We start from the raw sequence: 19,748 nt of genomic DNA on the forward strand, positions 1-19,748 counted from the left end.
GCCTGGGTGGTTCAGCTGGTTAAGCATCTAACTCTTGATTTCAGCTCTGGTCATGATCTCAGGGTCATGAGATCAAGCCTTGTATCAGGTACTGTGCTGGGCATAGTGCCTGCTTCAGATTCATTCTCTCTCTCTCTCTCTCTCTCTCCCTCTGCCCCTTCATGCCCTGCTCTCTCTCTCTCAATCTTTCTCAAAAAAGAAAAAGGAAAATTCATGACTATTTAAAGTGAAAATCATAGCAAGTATAGCTTATGTATTAAACGTGAAAACTACAGCATAAATTACAGAGACTAAAAAGACCTAGAAGATTGCACTAAAACAAAACAAAACAAAACAAAAAAATTGCAAAGGAATTAAATTTTATAACAACATTAACTTTCAGTAGATTGAAAAATTAAATGTTTTTTGTAATCTGCAGAGCATCACTAAGTAACAATACAAAGAGGTAAGCAAAAAAGCCAAAGAGATAATTAAAATAGAATTCTTTTTTTTAAAGATTATTTATTTATTTATTCATGAGAGACAGAGAGAGAGACAGAGAGAGAGGCAGAGAGACACAGGCAGAGGGAGAAGCAGGCTCCATGCAGGGAGCCTGACGTGGGACTCGATCCCAGGTCTCCAGGATCAGGCCCTGGTCTGAAGGTGGCGCTAAACCGCTGAGCCACTGGGGCTGCCCTTAAAATAGAATTCTAAAAGCAATTTCAATGAACTCAAAAATAATAGGAAAGAAGGAATAGAGGAACACAAAACAAATGGGACAAACAGATAACAAATAGTAAGTAGAGAGACCCAAATGTAATCACGTCAACAGTTCCATTAATTAGAAATTAAGTACTCCAATGAAAAGACAGGAATTGTCAGAATAGCTTAAAAAGCATGAAGTATATGTTGTCTACCTGGAAGATACTTTAAATACAAAAATTCAGTTAGATGTACCCTAAATTCTAAGATTCACTTAAAAGCAGGGAAGAAAATATATATTTTGAAATGCTAAAAGGTCAATTCATCAGGAAGACTTAATAATCAGAAATGCATTTGCACTTACAAACAAAAAGCTTCAAATGAGGCAAAAACCAGCAGTTAAAGGGAGGAATAGACAAATTCACAATTATGGTTAGGATTTTAATAACCATTATCAGCAATTAATAGAACCACAACAGCAAAAAGTCATAAAGGATACAGAGCACCTGAACAGCACTATCAACTACCTTGAATAATTGGCATTTATGGAACGTGATACCTAACAAGCATGGAATACACCTTCTTCTCAAGCACAAATGGACCGTTCACCAAAATAGGCCATATTCTGGGCCAAACTCAAATCTTAATAAACTTCACAATTTGAAATATTCCAGAGAATGCTCTCCAACCCAAACAGAACTAAGTTATAAATCAATAATAAAAGCATATTAAGAAAACCTCCAAGTATCTGGAATTCAAGAAACACACTTCTATGTAACTGATGAGCCAAGAAGGAGGAGGAGGAGGAGGAGGAGGAGGAGGGGGAGGAGACAAGGAAGAAGAAGAAGAGATAAAGGAAAGTAGAATAGATTTTCATGCCAGTGATTATGAAAGCTCATATCATTTATGGGATGTAACTATACAATGCTTAGAGGAAAACTGACATCTTTAAAATGGTTTTATGAGAAGAAGCAAACTTTAACATCAATGATCTATGCTTCCGACGACTTAAGAAGCTAGGGAAAAAACAACAGTACAACATAAAATAAATAGGAAAAGATAACTAAGACTAGAAATCAATGAGTTAGAAAACAACATTGAATGTCAACAAAGCCCAAAGTTAAAAGCCCAAGGCATGAAGGGCTACACGAACTCTGGGCAAGGAGACTTTAAGTCCTCTCCAACCTAGAGGACATGACTGAGATTCAGGCCACTGTTCCTCATGTCCCTGGACCATGCTGCCCCAGAAGAAGGAGCTGCCTTCTGCACTTCCTGCTGGCTCAGTTCCCCAACCAAAGCCTTTCTGCGGGGTCTCTACCAGGATCTAAGCCCACGAGGGCTGGGACTGTGTGGCTCTCAGGACCTGGCAGATGTGGCTGCTCAATAAATATGTGGAAAGATCACCCCTGCAAATCTGTCTTCAAGAATTTTTTTTTCTTTGAAAATGTCAGTAACATTGAAAAACTCCTAGATGAGCTAGACTGATTTCATTTTTTTATTTTTATTTTTTAAATATTTTATTTATTTATTCATGAGACACACACACACACAGAGAGAGAGAGAGAGAGAGAGAGAGGCACAGGCCGCAGGAGAAGCAGGACCCATGGAGGGAGCCCAACGTGGGACTCGATCCTGGGTCTCCTGGATCATGCCCTGAGCTGAAGGCGGCGCTAAACCACTGAGCCATTGGGGCTGCCCTAGACTGTTTTCAAAAAAGAAAGAGAACAAGAATACAAATTAGCAATACAAATTAGCAATACTTAGAATAAAAGAAGGTTTTTCACTAAAAATCCTACAGATATTAAAGGATAAGAAGGGAATATTATGAATTTAATAAAATTAAATTTGAAGACTTGGGTGAAATGAATTTTTTAAAATATATAAGTGAAAATAGAAAATTTAAATAATCCCATAATTATTAAAAATTAAAATTAAAGTCATCATTAAAAACATTCCCCAAAATAGAACTCCAGATTCAGAGGTCTTCACTGATGAATTCCATGAGCCTTTAAAGAAGAAATAAAGCAATCTCACACAAATTCTTTCAGAAAATAAAGATGGAAAGAACATGTCCTCAGCTGTTTAAGTGACTAGGATAACCCTGAGCACAAAACTAGACATTCAAGGGAATGAAATTACAGTCCAATTTCCCTCACGAGTATAGATGCAAAAACGTGTAACGAAATCTTTACCAGATTAAAGTCGGAAATGCATACAAAGGATTAAAAAAAATTGTAACTAAGTAGAGATTCTCCCAGGAAAATAAGGGTGGTTTAAAATTTGAAAATCAGTATCATTACAAGAAAACTGAACATACAATCATTTCAATAGATGCAAGAAGTATTTGATGAAATTCAACCCACAATCTTTAGGAACAGAAGAGTTTCTTCAATCTGACAAAGAGATGAATGAAAAGAATTTCAGATGTCATATTTAATGGATGCTTCACTCTAAGTACTGGAAGAAGGCAAAGATGTAATAATTTCTATTTGATATTTCCTGGGCAATAAGGTAAGAAAAAATAGGTATATACAGATCATAAAGGAAGAAGCAGAACTTCTCTGTTTGCATATGATAATCTTTTAGATAAAAAATTCTAACTACTGGGGTGCCTGGGTGGCTCAGTCAGTTAAGCATCTGCCTTTGGCCCAGGTCATGATCCCAGGTTCCTGGAATCAAGCCCCATGTGGGGCTTTCTGCTCAACGGGGAGCCTACTTCTCTCTCTCCTTCTGTCCTGTGCTCCCCCCCACTCATGCTCTCTCTAATAAATAAATAAAATAATAAAATCTTAAAAAAAGAGAAAAAGATAAAATCTTACTGTACAAAGTAATTACTAGAGGTATTAAGTGAATTTAATGACATAGACAGGATTTATATACATACACTAATTATAGTTTTATTTTCTACCGGCAAACAGAAAACAAATTTAAAAACAATTCTATGTATTTGAGTGTTAAGAAAAAAGTTACTACTTAGGAATATATTTACAAAGGCAAGGACTGAATCATGCTTACCTGTATTTCCACAGTGATTAGCAGGGTTCTTGGCAAATAATATTTTAAAAAATTATAATATAGAAATAATATATTCAATAAAATAAAATTTAATATTTACTAAATATTTGCTGTAGCAGACATTTAAGTTAATGTCTTAAAATATTAGAGATTGTCTTCCCCCTCATCTAACTGCTATGGAATAAGAGTACCAGATCTCAAAGAACAGCATCCTCATGTCAGGGTCTACACTCTCTTCCTTCCCCACTTGGAAGGAACTGAACTGAACTTTTTTTTGCCTTCCAAAAAACTGCTGAACTGAACTGCTTTTGCCTTCCAGCCTAAGTGTGTGTACTAAAGTTGTACTTATGACCCCTGCTCATATACCATTGGCTGTAAGCTAGGCCCATGGTCACACATAGCTGCCAGGAAGGCTAGGAGATGTAGTCTTTATCCTGGACAGATATGGAGAGATTGGCTATCAGAAGACTATCAGAAGACAATTAGTGGTTTCTGGCACACCAGTCCTAACTTGGGAGATACAGTCAACAATGATTTTAATGACAATATTTTATTGTTCTTTCAGCTAAAACATTTTGAAATCATCAATGCATTTAGAATTCATTTCTAGTAACTCACTCCCTAGAACAAAGAGAAAATTCTATTCAGCTGCTATATTTATTTAACTGAGTTACGTGCAAATTATCACTTTTAATCATCAACATCCTAAAGTATGGACTTATGAGACCAACTGGTAAATGGAGAACACTTTGAAAACTAAAAGCCAACACTGACCAGGATTTATGAATTACAGGTTAAAACAGAAATCACTGAATAAGATTTATGTCTGATCAAATTATAGATTTTAGCATACTGACTCATAAATCAGTCCCTTGAATCCCAAGGGCAATAAAAGGATTTATAAATCAAAACTTATTTAGGATTTATTAGCTGAATGTCTATCATAAGAATGCAATGTTTATAAATCTCTCTTGACTTACAAAACTAAATTTATAAGCTCTTTGTAGTCAGGGTCCTTCTCTAATGACACTTCTGATGGGTATATATTGTGATGTATGCTGGCAATACTTAGGAGACATTGATTAATGACAGTATCAGAAGGAAAGATAATTTTATTAAAATTGCTTAACATTTAAATAAATTTTGACGGTTAGCTTTATAATTAAAACGCAGCATCTATTTATACATTTTTAATATTATAGATAGGAGTTTAAATATTCAAAGAATAAAATAAATTATAATTTGAATACAAAATGACATGAAAAGAATAATTTAGCTAAATGGCAAAGCCATTTCAGAACAAGTTAGATGTTTCAGAAAAACATTTATTTTTTTTTATTTTTTATTTTTTTAAATTTCTTATTTATTTATTTATTTATGATAGTCACACACACACAGAGAGAGAGAGAGGCAGAGACACAGGCAGAGAGAGAAGCAGGCTCCATGCACCGGGAGCCCGACGTGGGATTCGATCCCGGATCTCCAGGATCACGCTCTGGGCCAAAGGCAGGCGCCAAACCGCTGTGCCACCCAGGGATCCCCAGAAAAACATTTAAAACAAAAGTTCTGGGACGCCTGGGTGGCTCAGCGGTTGAGTGCCTGCCTTTGGCCCAAGGCGTGATCCTGGAGCCCTGGGATCGAGTCCCACATCGGGTTCCTTGCATGGAGCCTGCTTCTCCCTCTGCCTGTGTCTCTCTCTCTCTCTCTCTCTCTCTCTCTGTGTGTGTCTCTCATGAGCAAATAAATAAAATCTTAAAAAAAAAATAAAACAAAAGTTCTGTACTATAAATCCTAGTCTGTGTTTAATTCCTAATTCGGCAAATAATTCTATGTTAAAATTATATATTTTATTACAGATATAAGATATTTGTACTATTTCCAAATATTTTACTTTTAAAGTTCTGTTTCCTCATTTATCATATCCTGTTTGGGGTTTCCAAATTTGCCTTCTACCTGGTAAAATGATATTCAAGGTAGTCACATAGGTGGAGCACCTTAGAGAAGTGGTTAAGGCTCTAAGTCTTAATATCTCTCAGGTCATGATCTTCTGATCTTTGGGGTCTTGAGACTGAGCCCCACGGCAGTACACTCAGCTCAGAGTCTGCTTGTCCCTCTTCCTCTATGTTTCCCTGTACTTGTGCTCTCTCTTGCTCTCTCTCTCCAATAAATAAAGAAACTATTTTTTAAAATTACAATAAAAAATTCACATAGCTGCCTTCTTCACTTGGTTTTATTTCTCTGCTTGAATATCACATCCTTTGGGCCCCTTATCTGTTTATCCCCAACTATCTAGTGTAAAGTATCACCCACATCACTCTCTGTCATGCTGATTGATTGATTCATAGAAAGATATCAAGAAGCAAATGGAAGTCTAATTCCAAGATAGCAAAGTTAATGAATGATATAGCACAAGTGAACAGTTACATGGTGAAGTTTCTACCTTCTGGTTAACTCGATATTCCTAATGAAGTTAAAGATGGTTTACCTTATTCACTTTTCAATAATGGAAGTTTAAACAGATAATATCAAGTAATTTACATAAGTGCAGGCATTAGGTGTTTTCTTAGGTGTGACATGGGCCCTTGCTACTCTCAGATATTAGAGATTTCTAAAACAGAAAACAAAACAAACCAGCAAGAAATTGTAACTATTAAAACAACATGCAAGTTCAGTAAATATATTAAGAAAATTGTGATCTACTTAGTTCTTAACTTCAGGAAAAGGATATTTTTTCTATGGGCTTTAGTTCTCTTGATTTTTCTTAAAATGTAGTTTTAAAAATATAATACAACATTTTTGAAATAAAATAAAAAATAAAAAAATCACTTTAAGAAATCACTTCCTGGGGTGCCTGGGTGGCTCAGTCAGTTGAGCATCAGACTCTAGGTCTTTTGGCTCAGGTCATGACCTCAGAGTTCTGGGATCAGCCTGAGTCAGGCTCTGTGCTCAGTGGGGAGTCTGCTTGAAGTTCTCTCTCTCCTTCTGCACCCTCAGCACCCCCCTAAAATAAATAAATAAATAAATAAATACCTAAAAAATACCACTTCATATTATTGAACAGGTCTGGTTAAATATATTCCCCCCTCTATCCCAAAGTCCAATAATTGTATTGATAATAATAATAATAATAATAATAATAATAATAATACAATAGCAACTGATGTTTCTGCTATAACATGACATGAATTCCTGGGGGAAAAACCAATTTCTACAATACCATGAATTAAAAATTAAAAATAATAGGACTTATGGGAAAAACGGAGTACAGACAGACTAGTTAATCAAAACCAGTAGTAGGTCAGTGTTTTCTAGAGTCTGAAGCTTGCAAAATTTTGAAGATCCGTTTAAAGAAAAGACATTTGATTAACTGCCTGACACAACTCAGCAGAATAAATTCCTATCCTATATGTTTTACTACATTTTCTGTCTGATAATTCTTTGAGTTCCTCTTCACATGACAATAATTTTGCAATATATTTTCCTACACAAAGAGAAAGATAATTCAGTCTTTCCTCTAGCATAATGAAAGGGGCTGTTTGATCATTTGGGGGAGCCATTCTTATGTAGGAATAACTATCAATAGCTTAATTATATATGGAAGTGACTATGAACCACATAAATATATATACTAACCTTAGACAAAATATAGCCCCAATTCCACTTATCCCCAGCTGGGTCCCTAAAATGGTGCAGCCATTCCAAATCCCCTGGGGGAGAAGTAATTGAAATGGAAAGAGATTGTAGTCTTCAAAGAAACAGTCAGAATATCTTACTTTGCCGTTGTTACAAAAATGTACTCTCTTAGATGAAATGAAGGGGCCCATAGAATAAAAGGATAGCTTCATTAATGCCAAATGGATTCTACTGAGTTTAGAGTGGCAACAATAATGGATGCTCAGGAAATAAGTTGCCCAGCTCAGGGACGAAGTTCACTGTGGCCTAAGGCTGCCTCAGAGGATATTAAAAAGGCACAAAAATAATCAGGAGGAAATGCCAGCTTCCCAGCACTGAAACAATGCAGATGGAAGTGCTATCTGCCAGAAGTCAAGAGCTGAGCAAGGCTGAGGGTACATTTTTCTGGTAGGGAGCCCCATGTACAAGCACTCATTTTTATGTTCCTTAAAACTGAGCAAGAAAGGGTCCGGCCTGTGCAACAATTAAACTAAGGGCTTTTATCCTTTCCTGGTGAAGATTGTATTTATATTCCTACCTTTTTGATTCTCTTTGCCAAGGAAAAATGTTTCAACCAACACAGCTTCCCTATTATACTAATACCATTCCCTGCTTGGCCCATTATCTATGAGATAACTTAGAATAATGGAGAAGAATAGATGGTAGCTAAAAATTACTGAGCACTAGCTGTTGTTCTCAGTGATTCATAAATTAATACTAATTTATTCTTCGTAGTCACCCATGAGACAGATTCTAATGTGATCACCATTTTACAACCCTACTTTTGGTGTAGGTAAATGCTTTGCAAATATGACGGTTGTGGACTTACCAATAAGTCATGGGTCGCCCCCTTCTATTCAGTTACTTTGATCAAACATAAATAAATTTTTATAGCCCTTTATTTTCACTCCTCCTGAATACATTTACCATAGTAATTTGAAATCAGTCTTTATGTAAGTTTATAGAAAGGTAAAGAAGCTATAGTTCATTATATGATAGTTTGATTCTATTTCTAAATTTGATAATTAAACAGGATAATAGGGAGTCCAAAATGAAATGTGTTTTGGTATAGTTAATTTAGACCAGGGTAGCCCAAAGGCTATTCGTTGCTCAATAAAAATATAGATTTCTGGCTTCATTTTGGACCTACTGAACCCGAATTTCTTGATTAGGTCCTGGGGAAATGTATTTTTAGCAAGCACTCTTAGGTGATTCTCATGCATACTGAAGTCTAGGAACCTTTGATTTAAACTAATGTAAACACTGTGAAACTTCTACTTTCCTATGAACAGACATAATTAATGTCTGGTATTTACAACTGTAAGACATTTAAAAGCTTGGATGTGATATAAGAAACAAAATAAATATATTTTAGATTCCTGTATGCTAGTATATAGGCTTAAAAGTATTATTTGAAATGATGCAGTACAGCAAAAAAAAAAAAAAAAAAAAAAAAAGCCCTACAAAGTTTTGCAGATCTTTACATCATGCCATCGATTAATTGAAACACCTGGAGGTTAGTCTTCCTAATAGCATAATTTGAAAAGCAGAACAGATTTTGCTGGCTTTGGATAAATCATTTCAGGATAAGCTCTTTTCCCTCATGAACTACTTTCTGCACCAAGAAAGGAATGAATTTTGGGATATTGCAGTTCTTTGTGAAATCGCCTTTCTCACAAATATTTAGATTAGAAGAAAAAAAGATCATTCTTCTAAATAGTTTAATGGATTTTTTTAAATGTATGCACCTAGTTAGGAAAGTCTGCCAGTGATTAGATTCTTGGTTTTAATATTATATTCTTTTCTCTTCCAAAATTCTCTCCCACATTTCATGAAATAATATATTTCTCTTAATAAACTTAAGTTGAGGGACGCCTAGTTGGCTCAGCGGTCAAGTGTCTGCCTTTAACTCAGGTTGTGATCTGGGAGTCCCAGGATCGAGTCCCACGTGGAGCTCTCTGCATGGAGCCTGCTTCTCCCTCTGCCGGTTTCTCTGCCTCTCTCTGTGTCTCTCATGAAAAAATAAATGAAAATCTTTCAAAAAATAAACCTAAGTTGAAATTAACTATTTTAGTCATTTTTATGACAAAAGTTAAATATCAACACTCTTAATTTTCTGTTGCTTGTGTCTTTGTCTTCATTCTGTGTCACTTTCAGGACACACTCTCCATCCAGTACGTTAATATTTCTACCATCACTGCAACGGGTTTTTGGTGCACTACAAAAAAGCATGTGTAGGCTATCTCCTTAAATATCTCATTTCCCAGTTGAGGTATTTACATATAAAAATGCCACGATTGTCAAGTTTTAGATTGGTTTAGAAGGAAAATAAATCTAAGCTTCCATGGTATTATCTGCAATTCACTGACATGACTCATAATTAAAAATAAAGAAGAAAAAGAATGGGAAAATGCAAGTAATTTCATTTAACCCTCTATGTAAATCAACATGCACACATTCTCCTGTTGTAAGATATATTTCAACAAATAAAATTAGTTTTTTATTTGCTCTTTATAGACACCAAATGTCAAAATTTTGAATTTCTCCTTTTAATTGCTTCATCTTCTTGATTGACAGTTTTCTTCTTATTCAATATCACTTTTTATCTCTGGTAACATTTTCTGCTCTGGACTTTGTCTTATATTAACATAGCTACTCTAGCTTTCTTTTTGGTTAATGTTTGCATGGTGTATTTTTTTCCTATCCCTTTACTATTTTTTTTCTTTTCATGGCTTGATAGCTCATTTTTTTCCTCCCTCCCCAGCTTTATTAAGGTATAATTAATTTAAAATTTTGTATATATAGAGTATACGACTTGATTATTCATTGCACGCATACATTGTAAAATAATCATGACAATCAAGGTAGTTAGCATACTCATCACCTCACAGTTACCTATTTTCCCCCATTGTGTGTTAAGAAAAATTTAATATCTCTGCTCTTAGCAAATTTCAATTACACAATGTAGTACAGCTAACTATAGTCGCATTGTTTTACTTTAAATCTCCAGAACTTATTCATCTTACGTAACTAAAACTTTGTACCTCTTAACCAACATCTCCCCATTTTTCCCTCCTCCCACCCTTTTAACCTATTTATATCCTTGTAGTTGAAGTGAGTATCATGTGGATAGGAAAAATTTCTGTCGGTTAAGAACAATCCATTCTCTGTCCTTTAGTTGATGAGTCTTGACCGCTAATATAATCATTAATATGTTTGGTCTGTCATTTATTATTTACTTTCTGTTTGATTTCTTTGTGTTTCATTCCCCTCATCATTCCCCTTCCCTGCCTGCCTTTAGCTACATTGTACTGTAGGTTTTTCAGGATTTTTTTTTTTTGTGGTTGTGTATTTGTTTTTTATTTTTCTTTTTAGTGAATGCTCTAAGGATCACAGAACACATACATCTCATCATTACAGAGAATCACTTTTATACCATCTTAGAGATCTCTTTACTTTTTCTTCTTTATGGAGGTATGTATCACATCAACCTCAACTGAAAACACTAACATAATTTATATGTTTCTACACCCAACAGTCTAACATATTTTAAAGAACTCAAAGGGGGAAAGGGGGCTATTATATTTACACAAATATATGCCAATTTTGTACTCTTCTTTCCTTCCTGATATTACAGATCTCTTTTTGGCATCATTTGCCTTCTTTCTGAAAAATTTCTTTAGCAATCCTTTAGATCAATAGATCAAGCCTGCTTGCTAAATATTTTCTTAGTTTTTTTTTTTTTTTTTTTGGTTTGAGAATGTCTTTTTTTCCACTGTTATTCCTGAAGGATATTCTTGCTGGTTATAGAAGTCTGGACTACCCATTCTTTTCTTTCACCACAAAAACAATGTGCCACGCTTCTGTCCAGTTTCTGACAAATGTGGGCTCATTCAAGTCATAGCTTTTCAGTGGGTGATCTGTTGCTTATTTTTAGCTGCTTCCAAGATGTTTTTCTTTCGTTCCCAGTAGTTGATTATGATGTGTCTGGGTATGGAAATCTTTAAGTCGATCCTTTGGGGAGTTTATTGAACTTCTTGCATTTAGTTTCTCTCTGCCAAACTTGTGAAGTTTTAAGTGGTTTCTCCTCTCTTATGGGTCTTGGTGACATCAAAGCTAGACTTTTCCCAGAGGCTTACTCCTTCCTTCCTTCTTTCTTTCTTTCCTTCCTTCCTTCCTTCCTTCCTTCCTTCCTTCCTTCCTTCCTTCCTTCCTTCCTTCCTTTTTTTCTTTCTTCTTTCTTTCTTTCTTTCTTTCTTTCTTTCTTTCTTTCTTTCTTTCTTTTTCTTCTTTTCTTCTCTTCAATATTTTTTTCTCTGTTGTTCAGACTGAATAATCTCTATTGCTGTGTCCCCAAGTTCATTCATTCTTTATGTCTATTCTGCTATTGAGCCCATCCAGTGAATGTTTTTTAAACCTTAGTTACTATATTTCTCCTTCTGAAATTTCAGTTCTTCATATTTTGTTTTGGTCTTTTCACTAATTTCAAGTGGTGTCTGCCTTTACTTTTGGGGTCATTTTTCCTAATAGCTGCTTTAGAAGCACTGTCAGTTAATTCTAACATCTCTGTTGCTTGATGATTGTGTTTGCCTTTGAGTTGAGATACCTTGTTTTTTTTTGTATGCTGGGTGATTTTGAATTGTATCCTGGGCTTTGAGTATTATGTTATGAGGTTTTTGAGTTTTGTTTAAGTGGATGGGGAATTTTGAAATTTTTGTTTTAGCAGGCAATCAACCAGGTTCAATTTAGACCACAAGCTCCAGTCAGACCGGTGGTTGTGGTTTTAATGTCAGTTCCATTTTCAGAGCCTTTGCAATCAGGTTTGGATCTGAGCCATGTGTGTACCACCCAACTGCCAATCTGGGAACTAGATAGCTGCCTATCCTGTATTCACTTCTCGAGTTCTTTGTATACTCTTTAGTGTCGGGCCATGCATATGCAACTTGAGATGAGCCCAGGAAGTCACAAAGAACCTTATAGGTCACCATCTTGAGCTCTTCTATCATGAAGATCACACTAGTTATTCTTTCTTTCTCTTTCTCTCCCTCTCTCTTTCTCTCTTCCATTCTTTATATGTAATGCTTCATGAATTTGCATGTCATCCTTGTTCAGAGGCCATGCTAATCTTCTCTGTATCATTCCAATTTCTGCATTTGTGCTGCCAAAGTGAGCACCAAGATCTCACTAATACTTTCTGGTTCCTTGGAATAACACTTTTCATTCTTTGTTCAGAAAAATGGACTTTATTTACTTTGTTTTTTGCATACTTCAAAAATGGGCTCATATCCAGAGTTAAACAATAACAAGGAGGATAAAGACAGAAAAAAGCAACAGTGGGGATTCACCCCATCCTGGCATTATATCATTCTGATCAGAAAAGAAGATTCCTCACTCAGAATTTTAGGCTTCTGACATTGTCACTGCCACTGCTATAGCAACCAAAAGATCACTTGAGAGCTATCCAAGAGAACAGAGAAAAGAAAAAATATCTGGAGTATTTTCCCCACTGTCTTCCAGCATGAAGAGACCTTGTTTACTTAGCTAGAGCTAGAGAGATTCTCCTATATCTCTCTGTGTCCATATCCCGAAGCCTACTTATGTGTTCTGGGCTATGTGAAGTCCAGAGTAGAGTAAACAGAGGGCGAAAAAATGGATAAGCTCTTGGCTAGTTAGGCAGTACTTTGAATTTTGGTCTTTTCCCCAATATGCTTGCTACTGTTTATTTTCTGTATACCTGAAATAGCTGCCTCGAGCAATCCACTCGATTCTATAGCTGCATTCAGTAGGAGGTAGAGAGTGGAGCATGCTTTCTCTGTCTTATCCAGAACTGGAGCCAATCCTCGCAATGAAAGGTAATGAGACAAAAACGATTTTACCACAAACACTGAACAAAATATACAGCATGTACAATAAACTGGCTGTTTAAAGCCAACAAACTGAGTGAAAAGAAATTTATTTTAGAATTGATAGACCTCAGCTGATCCTTGCTATGATCAATGACTTTTTATTCAGCATGCCATCTGGCATTTTTTTGCTACCACTGAAAATATTTTCAATCTGGCGATTGTTGCAAAATGTAGGTTATGTATAATATCATCAGAGGCAAATCATTGCCTTTTTTATTCTTATAAGCACTGACTTACACTGAGAAAACTGCTGATTAAGACAGTTTTTAAAAGACCTAATCAGGGCATTTCTAAATTTTTACGTGCAATGGCACACTCGAGTCTATAGAATACTGTGATCACTCTGTTGAAATGGCCAGTGGTTAGAAAATGGTTTTGTGCATTAATTACTGACATATCATCAATGGAGATGAACCAGCCTTATGTACAATATGTATTTCCACAAAATTGAGAATCAAATACATTTTGAAAGGGGAACTCATTGGAGTTCTATAACGAATTGTTTAGTAAATGGAATCATTGCCTCTTTGATATTTGTTCTTACACGTGTAATTTTTTAAAAATAAATCCAGTTTATATAGTTTTACTTAGACTTGTTTATCTCATTTTTGAATTGGCTTCTCTAATCCATAGGTCAGCCTAGGGCAACATGGCAGATTTGTCTATTTAATGTCCATGACTTTCTGGGCTGTATTATGCTTTTAGCAATTGTTGGGCAGCAGAACACAGTACTTAATTAGCTGCTTCTGCAGTTATTAGACTGCAGTCACATTTGATTAAGAAGATCATTTCTTTTACTCAAGGCTGAAGGTACTCTCCTGAAGAGAGAAGCCCATGTTTTGGCCAGAGGACCAGGGAGGATCTTGCACCCAAAGTGTCACTTGCTCTTTAGGTCCATCATGGATTTCTGAATAACCTTGGAGAAGTCACTTTGCTCCCCATCTGTTTCCTCTTTTCTAGAACTCCAGACATTTCCAAAACCCAGTGTTTTCATTAGTGCCAAGGAAAATGTGCAGCGCTCTTGTAAATGCTTTTATGAACAAATATATTCTTTAGCCAAATTTTGAGAAGTGGGCAGGTTGTTACTACTATTCCCTTTTTACAACTGATGAATTGAGGGCTCAGTGGTATTAGAAGATAAAGTTGACACAGCATAAAAGAAAAACTCAAATGTACTTTTTGTGAATCCAAACACTCTCGGTCTTTCCTCTATGATTTCCTATCACTAAGACTACTATTAGTTAATAATAGAATCACAAAGAATTGGGGTTTTTTTTGTTTAATTCTACCTGGCAAAGGGCAAAGAAGTCTATTTACTTAATGTAAGGGTGGGTACTGCTTGAGATTGCAATCACCAAGTGGAGTTTTCACCATTTACTGGATAAATTTAAATTCAAGTACTTCGGTGAGTGTAACACTTTAGAGGTTGATCTTATATTATTCCTGGTGTCTGACAGAAAAAAAATGTATCAGTGCTGTGCAGGTGGTTATTTGCAACCCGAGACAGCACTTACTTTTTGCAAAATGCAGTAAAGGAGATAGGGTTCTGCTCACCTTTTTAACAGCGTGAATTCATACAGAGTATGTTTAAGGTAATTTGTCCTGATTTTCTCTATTTTTGGCAGATTTGTGCAGCAGTATGAAAAAGCACTCTTCCTGTTACCTGTAAGAGATTTCTTCTTCCTCTTTCCTTAAAAGTGAATATTGAAACTCCAAATTCCTTTTGTCTCTGAGTTACTATGGGTTAAATAGTTAAGGCTTTCAACCGTGGCACTTTCAGATGGAATCCTATTACACTTTATGAGGTTATTATTGTCCTCTGAAATTTTCATTAGTTATGGGTGTGTTCATCCTAACATTTTGTAGTTGGGAGATAGCTGAAAGACACTGTTCTGGCCGGTAGCTGTCCCCCAATCCCCCAGAATTCTCCCAATATAGTGCAATAAAAATCACTGTGTGTGCATAATTCTTCTTTCCTCAATTTTATCAACAAAATGTTTTATTTCCAAAAATTATGCAAGTGAATACAGCTGCACAGGAGGCCGTTCCCTTAATAATCATAGGCTGGCAGATCACACAGCATCACTGAAGGAGCATGTTCACTGCAGAAATGTGACAAGAGGTTAAATCATTATAATCAAATCGGTCTTTGAAGTCGAATTCCTCTGATCTGATTATAATTTATCCTAAACAGGGTGACTGGAAAGTGATGACTGGCTACATCGAGACCACGACATAAGTAATACCTGATTCATACTCCATGAAAAGAGATTTCTCTGAAATCAACATTTTCCAATTATGATTTGATTTGTGTAAGCAAATATTTATCCAGGTGATACAAATTTAGGTAGAACCCACAAAAGCTCAGGTTTTTCATGAGTAAATGGAGGATTGACCTGCCCTGAATTAATCCATTATGGATCAGACGGTTGGTTCTGCCCTATGCCTTCAATGCCAAATTGTTACACTGGCTTCTTGTCCTCTCAGGGTATGGGAGGGTGGCTGGGCAAATAATTTAGAAGCTTGAATAAAGTGATAAATAATAACAGAGTCGAGAAAGAATAATGTTATGGCAGCATAAGGGAGGGAATTTAATCCAGATATTAAAAGTAAAATAAGAGGACGCCTGGGTGGCTCAGTGGTTGGGTGTCTGCCTTTGGCTTAGGGTGTGATCTCAGAGTGCCGGGATCAAGTCCCGCATCGGGCTCCCTGCATGGAGCCTGCTTCTCCTCCCTCTGCCTACATCTCTGCCTCTCTGTCTGTGTCTCGTGAATAAACAAAATTTAAAAAGTAAATAAAAACAATAATAAAAGTAAAAAAAAGGGCTTCCCCCCAAATATGATGATTAGGTCTTCATAAGGCCTGACAGCAATGAATAGTTTCTATTCATCCCTTTTAAAATCTTCCGATCAGGAGCCAGTGGGGAGAGGCAGAAAGAGGTCAAGCACACAGTTTTAAGTGCCAGCTCATTACATGGTAGCTGTATAAAATTAGACAAATTACTTAGCTCTGAGCCCTAACTTCCTCATCTGTACAGACAGGAATAATAATACCTTGGTCATGACGGCTATTCTGAAGATTAATAAACTAATATATTTTTAAGCATGTGGAAGAGAGAACATTAAATAAACGGTAATTCCTTTCATTCTGATAATACTTGTCACCACCAAGCACAGTCTCTCTTACAATACCAAACTTGGGTTTCTATCTAATTAAGATAACCCGTGAAACCTGGGATATATGATGAGATTGAGTCGGTTTGGCTTGGGCACAATTCGAGTAAATAAAGACGGATCGGCATATAAATTGCTTTCTGATGACAACACATTCCATTCAGAATGAACTGAAATATCACGAATCCTGTCTTTTTAGATGATATAAAACACAAAAAGCACATAGAAGAAAATAAAGGCATTTACTGTCACCACCACAGGAGGTATATTCAGGCTGATTAGTGAAGAACAGATCAATTTTCACAGAGGCGCAGAAATTTTGAAGGGATAGAAAATACTTTAAGAGAGGCTGAAATACATGTAGAACGCTTTTCAAAAGGCTGATTAAATATAGAAAGGGAAGGAATCACAGTGTCTTTCCAAATTTCCCTGAGGCTCCACGGTTGGCTTGCTGTTCTCTTTCATACACCTCTCTTCTACACCTTTTTCAACAGACACCTCTAGGCTTTGTACTCTCAAATCTATATGTGAGTGCTCCAGGCTTCCCACCGAGTTCAGATTAGTACATTTCACCAGTTGAAGGCCCACTGAATCTAGCCTATAGGCTATAAAGCCTATTACCACTGCTCCACCGCTCCTCCGCCACTCAACAAAATTAAAAATGGAATTAATTCCCCTTTCTGTACCTTCTTGAATATTTCCTATTAGTTCCCAGCACATCATCCACCCCAATCATCCAAAGTGGAAGCTCCAGAATTAAATTTGGGCTTGTTCCTTTCTTTTAGCCCCAATCTTAGCCCCACATTCCATCTCTCCTACCATTTCATCCTGTAGAATAGGACACTGTCACATAGCAACCAGCCTCCTCTACCCAGGTGTGCTCTGAGGATGGGCCACATAGCCATCCACTGGGAGTTTGTTAAAATTGCAGAATTTCAGGTCCCACCCCACACTTACTGAACCAGAATGTGAATGTTAACAAGATGCTGTGATACTTATAATAAGGAATATGCATTTGGTCTTCATTTTATTTCTGGCACAGAGTTCCTAAAATCCTTAAACTTTCCTAAAGGTGTCTTTTGTTACATTGATGAGGTGACTTTCAAAAAACACTTGAGGATAGGGGCTGGTTGCCAGGGGAATCAATCATGTGATTAGAAGTTTAGAACTTTCGGTACCACCCAACAACCTCTGGGGAGAGGGGTGGAGCTGGAGATTGAGTTCAATCATCCCTATGCAATGAAGCTCCCATAAAACCCCAAAAGGACAGTTTGGAGAGCTCCCAGGTTGGAGAACATGCAGAGATTTGGGAGAGTGGAGTGCTAGGGGGGAAAAGGAAGCTCTGAGTCCTTTCCCCCTGCCTTGCCCTATGCATCTCTTCTATCTGGCTGTTCCTGAGTTATATCTTTTTATAATAAAATAAGTAAAATGTATCTCTGTTCTGTGAGCCACTCCAGCAAATTAATCAAACCAAGGAAGAGGTCTTGGAACCTCCAGTCTATACCTTGGTCAGAAGCACAGGTAACAACCTGAACTTGCCATTGATGGCTGAAGTGGAAAGGGGTCTTAGAGGACTAAGGCTTTAACCTATGGGATCTGATGGTGTTTCCACATAGGGTCAGAATTCAGATAATCGCTTAGTAGTGTTGGAAAACCCACACAATGGAGTTGATCTCAGAATCATAGGTATCCAGATAATTCCATTACAACCATCATCAGATTTCCATTGCTTCCTTCTTTTTTAATGAAATATTTTCAAATATATAAGAATGACAGATAATAATATAAAACACCCACATACTCCCCACCCAGACTCACTTCATATTAATAATGTATATTTGCTTCAGTTTTTATTTTTTTTAGTAATAACATGCTAGAGTTGAAGGCCTCCTCCCTGTTCTTCTCCCTAGGTGACCAACTTGTCCCAGCTTGCCAAGGACCGTTCCCATTGTGGTAGTGAAAATCCTGCATTCTACAAAACCCCTCAGTCCTGGGGAACCATAAAATTCATGTATACCCTTCTCTGCCTCAGATAATTACACATTTACCACATACCCATGTGGTTTAGAGTAATGCACAGAATTATCTTATATGTTTAACTTTACATGAATTGCACGTTTTGCACGTTCTGTTTCTGTTAGCTCTTTCTCACACAGCATTACTAGTTTTGAGATTTACTATAATAAGACATTAACATGCACCAATTTATTGTAATAGCTGTATCCCATTCCATTGTATGAATATATTCTATGTATCCATTTTCTTCTGATGGAAATTTAGGTTGCTTCCAATGTTTTGCTAATTTAACATATTTGCCAATAATACAAATATCACCCTTTGCAGATTTGGGGATTTTGTAGGGAAAATATGTGTCAGAGGAATTGCTCAATCCCGAAGTATGTCCATCTTCATCTTGACTGCACATGGTCAAACTGCTCCCCAAGTGTTGATAATAGTTTATGTTCTTCCACCAGCAGTATGAGTTCCCTTCACCTTGGATCACATGGCTCAGTACTATCTGACATACGAGCACTGCCAGCCTGACAGGTGGGAGATGGTATTTCAGTTCCCTGCTTTAGCTAGCCAGGTGGAGCATCTTCCATATGTTTATTGCCCTTCCACTTTTCTGCTCTATTACCTTTTTTGTATACACACATTACCCATTTCCCTATTGAGCATTCTGGATATTAATCTTTTGTGAGTCATATGAATTGCAAGTATCTTCTCTAAGTGAGCGATTTACCTTATGCTTTGTCTATGGAATCGTTGCCTTATAGTTTAAAGCAATTTTTTAATGGACGTGTAAGTCATATGCCATAAAACTCGCCATTTAAAAGCATATAGTTCATGGGGGTGAGGGTGGATGAAATTGATACAGGGGATTAAGAGGTAAAAATTTCCACTGATAAAATAAGTGAAGTCATGGAGATGAAAATCCTTCTTTAAAAAGTATATAGTTCATTGATTTTTAGTTTTAGTAGTTTTATTTGTGCTTTTATCTTTTATTTTAGAAATCTTTCCTATCCTGATACCATAATGTCATTCTCTCCCTTTATAAAAAGCTGGGAGTGTTTGCTTCTTGTTTATGTAATTAATCCAATAGGAATAGACTTTTGGGTGTGGTGTGATGGAGTGATCTCGTTTAATGTTTACCCATATGGATAGCTAATGCACCATCTATTAAATAATCCATCCACCTCCACTGGTTTGTAATGCCATCTGTTATCTATCAAATTCCCATATATACATGAGTCAATTTCTAAGTTCTGTATTCTATTGGTTTATCTGTAAACCAATATCA

The 19,748-nt window shown here is 36.4% G+C and overlaps 1 protein-coding gene, 1 long non-coding RNA gene and 1 other non-coding gene across 8 annotated transcripts in view; 1 reads left to right on the forward strand and 2 right to left on the reverse strand.

The window, feature by feature from the left end:
• The window catches only part of LOC140621525 (uncharacterized), a 461,525-nt gene that overhangs the window by 341,902 nt on the left and 99,875 nt on the right, over positions 1 to 19,748 (forward strand). The window lies entirely within an intron of this gene.
• The window catches only part of CYYR1 (cysteine and tyrosine rich 1), a 106,474-nt gene that overhangs the window by 74,291 nt on the left and 12,435 nt on the right, over positions 1 to 19,748 (reverse strand). The window lies entirely within an intron of this gene.
• On the reverse strand, positions 12,436 to 12,542 carry LOC140621859 (U6 spliceosomal RNA). The gene has a single exon (XR_012021581.1). It is a non-coding gene; the product is annotated as a U6 spliceosomal RNA (small nuclear RNA).

The sequence above is a fragment of the Canis lupus genome, chromosome 30, assembly GCF_048164855.1.
Source record: "Canis lupus baileyi chromosome 30, mCanLup2.hap1, whole genome shotgun sequence".
NCBI classification, from domain to species: domain Eukaryota; kingdom Metazoa; phylum Chordata; class Mammalia; order Carnivora; family Canidae; genus Canis; species Canis lupus.